The following is a 12,210-nucleotide window of genomic DNA, read 5'->3' on the forward strand; positions in this document are numbered from 1 at the left end:
TTGTGACTGTTGCCACAAGTGAAGAGAAATTGGACATAGATCCAGGAGTCGAGGACACACCAGGCAGGCAATGTGCCATTCTAGGTCCCCACAGGATCTGCTCCATCTTGGCAGCTTTCATTTTCTTTGTTTCAATGATGTTGTGTTGAGATGCCAAGTCTTCTTAAGCCAACCGTGCATGCCAACAATAAAATAATAGCTCTCTAGAGAAATGTAGTTTGAAAGTTTATGTTTTTCACAACTAGATACCAGAGATGCTGCCGAATGCCACAAAAAGACTCTTTCTGTGTTGTATTTATTTATTTTTATAATTTATATCTCACTCTTTCTCCATTGACCTCAGGTGAAGGTTACAAGAATAAATACAAACAATAATAAATTTAAATCGGTTAAAAACCATCCATTAACTACATTTTAAGGTCCAGAAATATTATGCATCGAAAGCCTGATGATAAAATACATGTTTTCAGTTTGCTAAAAGTAAGCAAAAAGTTGGTGCCAAGTGGATTTCTGAGGAGAATGCAGCCCATAACTAAGAAGGCCCACTGTTGAGTTAGTTCTCCTCAGGCTTTCCCCAGTGATAGCAACATTCAGGTTTTAAACTCATAGTAAAATAAAGACTCATACAATAATAATTCACAAGTGGCAGTACAGTACACATACATCCCCCCTCCCTGCCTTTATGGTGCCATCTCTGTGAAGGAAAAACATTCAGTATCTATTGACCCTCAGAAACGAATCACAAGAAACCTTCCAAACCTTGTCCACTTCTATTTAATTATCACAGATGGTTTCCATCACTGAGTTACAGAAACTGAAAGGAAGATCTTCAGTAGTGTTTTATGGCTTCCTGGCTGTTATTTGCTAGCTGTGGCTAAGGATTGTATAAAACAGGATATAGCACCAGCAGCAGAAGAAGAAAAAAACCCCTCTCCCGAAAGAGACAGCATCATGAATAAGCAAACAAGCCATGTCAGCCATTATCCAGAGACTAAAGGAGTCAAAAGACTTCAAAGATTGCAGGAACCACATTGTGAGAAAAATAATGACCACACTATAAAAACAAATACAATATTCCGCTGCTTGCTTGCAAGATCCTGGCAGCCTTTCTTCAGCTGCAGAATCAAAACATTTCTACCACCCCTGAACTTCCCGGAGAAACCTCTGCTCCTTAACACCTACTGTGATCTGAGGTCATGAGGAGCCAATGTCAGCTCAGCATAAAGAAAGGTTCACATACTCAACTGAGACCCATGTTCAAGAGAGGAAAAAATAGTTTTGAAGGCATTTTGCTGATTCCTTTTCAACATCCTCCCTTATAATTCGGGTGACTTGAAAGCTATCCAATTTCAGTGTTAATTTCAACTGGCTGGAGAAGAGCACTTAGGATATACCTTCCTTCCCTTTAAGATGTCCAGCTGGATTATTTGTCTTAGATTGAAAATTCAGACATTCTATTTTGGGAGGGCAGAGGTGGGCATCTGACCACCCCTCCTGTGATTCAAACTGCATGTGATTCACTCATCTCTGCTCTATGCATTAGTTCTATACATGAAGCTGCTGAAATCTAAAACTAAAATATAAAATGTCCATTTCTGAGTGATGCCAAATTTGCAACATGGCTAGCTTCTAATATTTATTGTTCTGATAAACTCCCCTAAACCATGGAGTTTCCTCCTCAGCCTCATCACTATTCTTAGGGAACAATAACGGTAGAATTAGTAGCAAATTACTGCCCATCGCAAGATGCATAAATTATTATTGTGTGAAGAGGAAACATGACAGATGAATAGTAGCTAATCTGGAGAAATTCTGCTCATCTGTTTAATACATTTTAATCCCACCCTCTCTCTGAGAAGCTCAGGGCAGCCTACATGGTTCCCTTCTCTTGCTCTTCCTTAGCATCCGAAGACAAGTAAATGATTCTGTGGCTTGAATCTGAGGACTTCAACATAAGTATCCCTTTTCCTAACTCAACATGGCATGATATTGGCTCACTACTGACAGGGGATCCCTTCATGGATCACTGCCTTGCTGTGGTGAAGTGGCTTGAATAACTAGGAGAAGCTATGAGCAGGGCTACCCAAGATGGACAGGTCATAGTGGAGAGTTTTGACCAAACGTGATCCACCTGGAGCAGGAACTGGCAAGCCACTCCAGTATCCCTGCCAAGAAAACTCCATGGACAAAGACAACTGGTTGGACAGTGTTGTCAAAGCTACCAGCATGAGTTTGACCAAACTGTGGGAGTTAGTGGAAGACAGGAGTGCCTGGCATGCTCTGGTCCAGGGGGTCACGAAGAGTCGGACACGACTAAACGACTTAACAACAACAACTGACAGGGGAGTGGAGAAGAGAAAAGCTAATTTATGCATACCCTGTGCAAATTCCTGATGGGTTTATATGTTACAAAAAACATTGAAAAGTAGATGTTTGAAGAACCTTGCACATGTTCCTTTTCAGGCATAGTGTTCAAATGGAGAACTTAGAATCTTAGAATTACGGAATCATAGAGTAGGAAGAGACCACAAGAGTCATCTAGTTCAATCCTCAACAATGCAGGAATCTCAGCTACAACATCCATGACAGATGGCCATCCAACCTGCACTTAAAACATCTAAGGAAGGAAAGTCCACCAACTACTTAAGGAGGCTGTTCTACTATTGTACAACTGTTACCATCAGAAAGTTCTTCCTAATGTTTAGTAAGAATCTCCTTTCTTGTAACTTTTTGTTCTTGTCCTACCCTCTAGAGGTTAGGATTATTACCTGGGATAGAAATGCTAGTTAGTAGTGTGATAGCTGCATGACTAAACCATAGACTAAAATAGTAAAACACCACCACCACCACTACTGGATCTTATGACTTTTGATGTAATCAGATCCTAGTAAGTGACAAGGTAAAAAGCTGTTTTTTAGGGCTGAAACAGGCGTTAGTTATATGAACAGATAAATAAATAAAATTAAGGAAAACCCAACTGCATTTAAGCCCTGGGTTCACAATTAACTGTGCTGCATCTGCCAAACACGCGCTATGTGGCAACATGTGAGAAACATATGTAATAAGCTGCAAGGTTCAACAAGTGCTGGCATTGATGGGTTTGGGGCACTATTTATTCACCCAGGCCTTTAGTTAACTGTCCATTTGTGGCATTAAGCACCCTTGCCCTTGCCAGACCTGTTTGTTGTTATTGTTTTAAGGTGATACTGGTATTATATAAATTTGATTTTATTGTGTATTATGTTATTACACTCTCCTTCATCCCAGGATTGAGTCAGCTAGAATTTTCCTAAATAAATAAATAAATGGCATATGTCTGGTTCTTTCTAGCAGTTTTCTTTGTGGGAGGGGAGTTCTTTGTTTCTTTGTTTGTTTTATTGTGTATTTTGTATTCAGATTTTGTATTTTTCTGTTATGAACCACCCTGGGATCGTCAGACGAAGAATGGTATACAAATTCAATCAATCAATATCATTGCCATCACATACATTAGATTGATTATAAAGCCATTGGGTACTTTATAACTGAGAAGCAGGGAGTGATGAGAATAGAAATGGAATAGGTCAAGATTTAAATTGGCCAATTGATTCTTTGCTTGGGGTTGGGGAAAATGGGACTTATTAAGGCAATTCCTTCTATGAGTCTAGCACAACTCTGAAGAATGCCAAAGAAAGCGAGATGTAGAAATTGAAGTCACCATATGTGCATCATATTTTTCCATGGGTGATTGTGAATATAAATATACATTTTTTTTAAAATGTCAACTACTGCTTTATGTGTTTATTTCTCTTTGGAATGGAATTCACTGGGTTAATTTTTATTAGCTGCTATAATTGATAGCAGTTAGGTGCTTACCTCTCATTCTCATTTATTTCAGGTTGCAGACACTATATTTCCATAGTCTGATGACTTCATGCTGGAGCTGTTTCATCAGACAAGCCTGAGCTTGAACTAGAGGTACGTAGTATTTCCTTAAAACATAGATGTTAGTGTTATTTTTTACAGGTTGATTAGCAAATTGCACATTTTTATGGTCTCTCAACAGTCTGGGGTGGCAGCAGGGGTAAGCAAGAGTGGGGGATTTCAGACAATACTTTAAATACCCTTTTTATTTCAGGCTGTTTTTATTTTGTGTGTGTGGTGCTTTGCATTGTTTTCACTGCTACTGTTTTAATGCTTTAATGCTGGATGTATTCTTGAGGTTCTGATTGAGAGAGTGTGTGTTTGGGAATATTATAGTATTGATTTAACTTTCTTTTTTGATGTAAGCTTCCTTGGGAAGTTTTACCCTAAATAATAGCAAATTAATAAATATTCATTAAAATTTGTTGGTTCTAGTGGCACAAGATTTGTGTGTGCCCTATTTTCTTTCTGTTACGGTTATCATTTTTAATTTTTATTATGGCTAGGGGTCTCAAAAACTGAAAGGAGCCCATGATTGTACATAAGAAATTGGGTACATAACCCCAAATATCAAGTGTTAGCTGATTAATGTGTTGGACTGATTAATAAGTCTTGGACTGATTAATATTACGCTACTGCCATAAGAAGCCTCCATAAAATGGAATGAAGCAGTGATTCAGTTGCATAATACACTTGATTTAATCTTAAAAGTCACATTTACATAGCAATATGGCCTTACAAGACCGAAGCATTTTAGGGGAAGCAGCCCCCAAACTATTTTTATCCCACAGAATATTGTGTTCTTTGGAAAGCTTCCCCGCCAGCCTATTTGATTTTAGTGGTGGCTTTCACAATGGCATAATGGCATGGTGGCTAAGCTCTTTTGAACTGTTTAATAATGTATGGTGTTTAGGGATATATTAATAAGATTCTATAGTTCCATTTCTCGGTATACAATCAATGCACAGCCTTTGTCACTGGTGAACTCAATTAGAGAGCCTACCCCACCCCGATCTTTGGTAATAGCAGTAAAATTGAACTGAAAAAAACCAAGTCAGCACATCTTTAACCAGGTGTTCAAGACTGTATTCTTTGAGACTGAGAATTAGATTATCTTTTGTGGAAAGAGCTGTTTATTGTAGCCCACATAGAATTAGTGAAACATTTCTGTCTTCCATCTTTTTTTGGGGGGGGGGGAATCCCCTTGAATATCCTGTTTGAAAAGGCATGGTAAGAAACAGTGGACATAAATAAACAATAAATACAGCATATCTCCCTATGCAAACAAATGAGATTTGTAATAACATAGCCATGGCAATAAAGAATGTTTACCTCAATTTTATATAGCATAAGCTTATAACGTTTGGGACTTAGAGAATCCCAGATTCATTTCCTCTTACAGTTCCTTGCACCACAATAAAATTGTTCTCTTACAGCTGCCAACACATCTTCTGCCAATAGCCTTGGGACTTTCTGAGAATCTCCTTGTTTATCCAAGAACAATTATTTTCATCACAGAGAGGCTACTTTGCATGTCATGTGCAAGGTTCTTAACAGAAATGGGGGCCACTATACAATCTTTATTCAGAAAAGTGCTTTGCTCCCCAGTCAGCGTGAGAAAGAATCTACATGGGGTTGCCACCTAATCCATAAAAGGGAGAACAAAAATTCAAGGGTTTAACAAGGATGCTGAGCTTAAATGAACAAGCAAACAAATAAAACTTGGGTGTGATCCATAACCATTAAAAGTAGTGGGAAATCTGCCATTTATTTCAACAAAACGTTGATTCCATTCCATTCTGAGAAGCAAAACCACCATTGTTGTGGCCAGTATTAAATAGGAATTGGGAGAAATTCATGTGTTTTTCATTTTAATACAAACGAACCTAATTCACACCCAATATGCAAACCAAAATGCAATCTGAGTTTTATGTTGCAGTTCCCCAAGAAAAAATGCATACAACAATTTGTGCGTTCAGGAAAAATGCATGCAAAAATATGTATATCTGTGAAATTAATGAGCAGAATACATTATATTAGTGAATATTGTTTGGAAAAAATGGATTATGTGGCAAAACTGCATATAAGATGCATAAGAAAAGTATGCATGAAAATGCATACAAATGTTAATCCAGGTTATTGGTCTGTCCATTCATCTAGAGCAGACATGTTCAACCGGTCAACTGCGATCGACAGGTAGCTCCCCTGGTGATCGTGGTCGATCACGGAATTTAAAGAACTGGCGAATTAATGTCTCCGTCCTCCCGCTCTCCTCTCTCTGTCCCTCTGTTGCGTCAAGTGAGCAGTGTTTGGCATTTTCTGTTGGCAATTGGGAATACAATGATTGGCTTTAGCGCTGTGTGCGTTTTTTAGCAGTGGAGTTTTAGGTGAGTGAATCATGTCATTCCCCCTTCAAAGAAGCTCAGTCAACTCTGGACAATCCTCAATAGCAATTAGTAGATCACTGCCAGTTTTTTTTAATACTGGTAGTAGATCGTAGTCTCTTGGGACCTGATCTAGAGAATGGGCAACCCAACCTACAGTTAATTATAAGGATAATTGTATTTTTAAAGGTGCAGTGGTTTTTCTTACATCCAGAACACAATGAACACCTGAATGGGGTCAAGGTTAAAAGCTGAAGGTTTTATTAAATTGCCCAAAGAAAGCTACAAAGCATTGTCATGATCTTACACCCCTTCAGTCTTTCATTGCCTTTTGCAATGGGCATGACTCCTGAAGATGGAGATGCAGCACTTCCTGCAGTCTAGCCTCTGCAGAGCTTCTCCCTAACAGAGGTATCTCTGGGCTTGTATGCCCACACATAAATTCCCACCAAAGGGAAAGATTGGGGTTGTTGTTGTTGTTTAATCGTTTAGTCGTGTCCGACTCTTCGTGACCCCATGGACCAGAGAACGCCAGGCACTCCTGTCTTCCACTGCCTCCCGCAGTTTGGTCAAACTCATGCTGGTAGCTTCGAGAACACTGTCCAACCATCTCATCCTCTGTCGTCCCCTTCTCCTTGTGCCCTCAATCTTTCCCAACATCAGGGTCTTTTCCAGGGAGTCTTCTCATCTCATGAGGTGGCCAAAGTATTGGAGCCTCAGCTTCACAATCTGTCCTGCCAGTGAGCAACCAGGGCTGATTTCCTTAAGAATGGAGGGGTTTGATCTTCTTGCAGTCCATGGGATTCTCAAAAGTCTCCTTCAGCACCATAATTCAAAAGCATCACTTCTTCGGCGATCAGCCTTCTTTATGGTCCAGCTCTCACTTCCATACATCACTACTGGGAAAACCATAGCTTTAACTATACGGACCTTTGTTGGCAAGGTGATATTTCTGCTTTTTAGCATGCTGTCTAGGTTAAGATTGGGATTACATAAAGCAAACCTGGTGCTTGAGTGACACAATAGCTGCTGCTCATCATTAGTACTGTCAGCATACTGCCCCCTTGATTTTCTTCTTTCATATTAAATGAAAAAAATAATTGTCTCCTTTGTCTTTAGTATCTTTGTCACTTTCTTCTGAGTCATTATCTATTTGTCGACATGTTTCTTGAATTGAATGGGTTACAGTGTTCTTTATGAGACCTCAACACACTGTTATTTCCCGAGTCTCCTTTTTAATCTACCATGGGTTTGATCTCTTATGTATCAAAAGTTTTCCAGGCAGCTGCTCCAGTCTAGTTATAGCCTATGTGTAGATAATAGAGGATGGGAAGATGCTGGGAGTGGCAGATGAAGGGAGCTTAGCTCTGGTTGCCACTACTTTTTGAGGGAGAGGCATGCTCCACTGTCAGATGCAATATCTCATTGAAACCAGTGATTAAAAGCAGTATATAAATGTTGCAAATAAATGAATAAATATCATTTTATTTTGATGTTCAGCCGTGCCACCAACATTCCCCACTCCTTAAGGAAATAAAGTTTATGTTCAAAATCCATCAGAAATGAAAAGCAAAAGAGGATTGTAGGATTTAATTTGGATTGACTTTGCCAGCACTTCTTTCTTTTGATAGGCAATTCAGTTTCATGTGCTATCTTTCAGGTGTCTCACTATATGCCACAGGAAACCAGTCTTGCTCAGGATTTCCCCACCCATCTCTTTAAACTAAAAACAACTGCAATTCACTTTAATCTCTGAAGGCTATCCAAACATTGTGCTGGAAAATGGTCTAAACCAAAATAGCTGGCACAATGTGTGTTGACAAGCTTTAAAGGAATTCTGTCATATTCTATGGAAAAAAAATATTGTTTCATCTAGCTAGAAATCTGCTAGATATAAATAGCTAAGCCATCAACATTCTCATGTTTTAATAAAAAAAAATGTTTTGGGAAGAAAATACAACACTTATGTGTAGAGTGTCCCAGAGAATGTTAGGAAGGCGGTAATGCCATTGTCATCAATGCAATTCTTGGGTTCCATTGACTTCAGTGGGATTTAGGGCTTATCCACACTTATCTTTCCAGGTATGGTCCACAGTTTAAAGCTCCATGTCCAAGTGCCCCCCCCCCCCTTATGCTCCAGAGCTTTCCATCTGAAAACCCACTCTTTAGAGTTCAAGCAGAGCAAACATCAATATGCAGAAAACCCAAACTGATGTTTGCTCCAATTCAGCTTTAAAGAGCGAGTGTTCACAGAGCAAGCTTGAGGCAAAAAACCCAATGAAACAAAACACAGGCATGAAGTGTTAAAGTGCAGACCCCTGCCTGCAAAGAGCGGGACAAAAGTTAAGTGTGGTTAAGCCCTTAGTTGTGCTTAACGTTCCCTGGATTGTGACTTAAACCCACTCCTATTGCCTCTGCTTGAAATAAGCAACTGGCAAGCGAACTATACAGAAGCAACTTTAGCACAGCAACATTACTGGAAGGATTAAAGAAAGCTTGGTTGATTGCTGTTTGTAAGTCAAGATAGAAAGAAAAATTGTGGCCGACATATGGGCTGCATTTTCATAAGCAACAGGTGTGTTTCATTCTGTTGAAGGCAATTGCTGTATCTTTTCTGTTTTCTGACAGTAACATGAAGGATAAGACAATCCCATTTTCTAGCTTTGAACTTCATTTTTGCTTGGCAGTCAAAGCTTCTATTCATTTCAAAGATAGTCTGCATTTGCATTACAACCTCTGCTTTTCTTGGGATGTGAGATCACTTCCTGGCAAAATGACTACATCTTTACTATCTGTGATTGCCTTGTGAATTCTTTTCTAGTGTCATTCATACCAAGATATATTTTGCCCTGAGCTTGTTACATAGGTGAGCTGCAGAGCATTATTAGATAAAACTAACATTTTAAAGCCCTGAAGATTTAGCCACATGTCATGCTACTGGATTAAGTGGTTTCTTAATGATGGCAGAAACCATTAAGGTTTACACGCACAGGAGGTGTTACCCAACAGCTTGCTTCAGGTGGAATGTCTCAGGACTGCACATGTGAATTTGCTCTGAGCAATGGTTGCATCATTGTGGTAAGCAGAGAAGGAGCCCCTTTTGTTGCAACCAACTTTGATCCCAGTATGTGACAACGAAACAGCAATTGGTTGCATCTGCTTAATTACATTCCTTGGAACTCAATACCACAGTCAATGCAAGCAACACCTATAACTTAGGAACACAGGAAGTTGTCTTATAGTGAATCAGACCATTGGCCCATCTACACTGTCTGCACTGATTGGCAGTGGCTTTCCAGGACTTCAGACAAGTTTCTCTCCAAGCCTGGAGATTCCAGAGATTTGTCAGGGACCTTCTGCATACAAAGTAGATGCTCTGCCACTGAACTATAGCCTTTCCTCAGTTGGACACCAACCATCCCTTGCAAGTGACCCACTTATTAAACATCATTGCGCTTTTGCTTTAGCCCCATGTCATGAAACTTAATGGGTCTGACTCAAGATGCCCCATGAAAACTCATCACCTGCATTTCTTTGTATGCAATGATATTTAAGTTTAGCTTGGACTTTTCTGAAAGTGTTCTTAAATTCATCTCAAGGTTTACTGTAAAAAAAAATCCCTATAACTGGGTGCAGGTCAGTTGTCCCCATCAAATAGATCCCACCCTTTTTTGCCAGAAGTTTTTGGGGACACCCCCCCCCGAAGCTGATCCACACTGCTCTTTTGCAGATGCTCCACACAAACTGTGTAGCTGGAAGTGCAAGACAAAGAGGATAAGAAATATGACTGACTCGTGATATATCCACAAATGTCCCTGCTCAGTATTCCTGATGTTTCAGTCTTTTTTGAATAATAAGTGGCATACCAACAAGCAGACACTTACCTATCAAAGAAGACATGAAGCCCTGAAAAACTTCATCACGTGAAATTGTAACAGGTTTTTGGCTAGTACGGTACAAGGAAACCAGCAAATCTCTGTGCTTGTGTTTCCTCTATGCCCATCTGATAAACTATTCCCTGTCAGGATTATTACACTGGGTTTATTGCACTGCACACAAGAATTTAGAATAAGGATTGAGTGGAAAAGAATATACATTTTAATGATTTGGTATTCATTGCTCAGTCTATATTGATGCAGAGTATAATTAATCTTTTAGCCTAAAGAGTGGCTGAAAAGTATAATGGATGTGGTGAATGTTATAATCTGAAAAAATATAAATACAAAATTGGAGGATATTTGTCATTGATGTGATTTACACTGTGCTTGCAGCTTTGGAAACAAGCATCTACCTAAATAGCCAAAGCCAGAAACTTGCAGCTTGCCTAATAATCTACCAGACCATCCCAGTTATAATTAAATACAGTATGATGCACTGCATCATGCTTGACATAAATATGTTACTTGTTTTTATTCCCTGAAAATTCAGATTGCTTCCATATGAAGCTCTTTTTTTCTTTGCACTCTTTTTGTCTCTTCACATTAACCAACAAGTAAAATAAATAATGTGATTATTATCATTAAGTATTCTAAAAGTTTGGTTTCTATGCCTTCACTCCTAATTTTTCTCCTGCTTTCTTTAGTCTCTGCCTGCCTCTCATCCACACAGATATTTTAATTACCATTTTAAATCCTTCCCCTGGGTGAGAGTATTACCCAGATGTGAAGTTTCTGAAATCTTTAATAAAGTCTTAATAAAGTCTTTAATAAAGTCTTTAATAGTCTTAAAGGTAAAGGTAAAGGTACCCCTGCCCGTACGGGCCAGTCTTGCCAGACTCTAGGGTTGTGCGCTCATCTCACTCTAAAGGCCGGGAGCCAGCGCTGTCCGAAGACACTTCCGGGTCACGTGGCCAGCGTGACAAGCTGCATCTGGCGAGCCAGTGCAGCACATGGAACGCTTTTTACCTTCCCGCTGGTAAGCGGTCCCTATTTATCTACTTGCACTCGAGGGTGCTTTCGAACTGCTAGGTTGGCAGGCGCTGGGACCGAACGACGGGAGCGCACCCCGCCGCGGGGATTCGAACCACCGACCTTTCGATCGGCAAGTCCTAGGTGCTGAGGCTTTAACCCACAGCGCCACCCGCATCCCCTTAAAAGAGTCTTACAGCACCTTAAATACTAACAAATGTATTATGGCACAGGTTTTTGTGTATCTGATGAAGTAGATTGTAGCCCACAAACATTTATGCCATAATAAATTTGTTAAGTCTTTAAGGTTCCACAATTAACAGCTTTTTGAAAATCATTCCAAATGTTTGCAAATTGGGGTGAGCAGCAGCAAAAATGGCAAGTCTACAGCTTATACTGAATTGGAATGTTTATTCTTAGTAAAATCATAAGAATCTCAGAGTGTATTGAGGAAAAACCATGTTCTTTTTTTCTCCAAAGAGAACCTCTTCGGATGCTTGCTCTGAATAGATCTTTCTTAAAAGGATATAATTGTTCTGAAAAATAATAAAACTACTTAAACTTGTAAGATAGCTTTAATAAATCAAATATGGGACAGAATTTTTATTAGTTCAAATCCATCATGGAAAATAACCTAAATTAGTCCAATCTGAAATTAGTCCAATTTGAAATTAGTCCAATCTGAAACAGATTTTTACTGTTTCTGCAATAAATGTGAGTGTTCCATTTGCATTTGCAAATTATTCAGTGACAACAAAGTAACCCTTAAAGCAATGTACCTTCCTGGTTAGTTATTTTAACCCGTGAGGCCTCCACCGTTCATCCATCTCTTCTTTGAACACTTTTGCTTCTGAACTGAAGCATTTCAAAGGTCAATACAGACATTCATTCCTACATATGTCTAATCTTGGACATTAGAGCTTTACTTTTACCTCTATCAGAGACGCCTTGGTCAATATCTAGTTAATCTTTATCCTATATAACCTGGTCCTTGCTTTATGTGAAAAGCAAATGCC

General features: G+C 39.3%; 1 long non-coding RNA gene across 2 annotated transcripts in view; it reads left to right on the forward strand.

Moving 5' to 3' along the window:
* LOC310682010 overlaps positions 1-9,708 on the forward strand; it is an 82,089-nt gene extending 72,381 nt beyond the window's left edge. Inside the window, exons 2-3 of one of the 2 annotated variants that reach the window (XR_014513722.1) lie at positions 3,878-3,957; positions 9,280-9,708. This is a non-coding gene — a long non-coding RNA (uncharacterized lncRNA). Of the gene's footprint in view, positions 1-3,877; positions 3,958-5,339; positions 5,419-9,279 lie in introns of those variants that run through there. The other variant, XR_014513723.1, reaches the window with a different exon arrangement.
* The last annotated feature ends 2,502 nt before the right edge of the window (positions 9,709-12,210 follow it).

This window comes from Podarcis tiliguerta (genome assembly GCF_965153285.1).
Source record: "Podarcis tiliguerta genome assembly, chromosome: 7".
Lineage (NCBI taxonomy): Eukaryota > Metazoa > Chordata > Lepidosauria > Squamata > Lacertidae > Podarcis > Podarcis tiliguerta.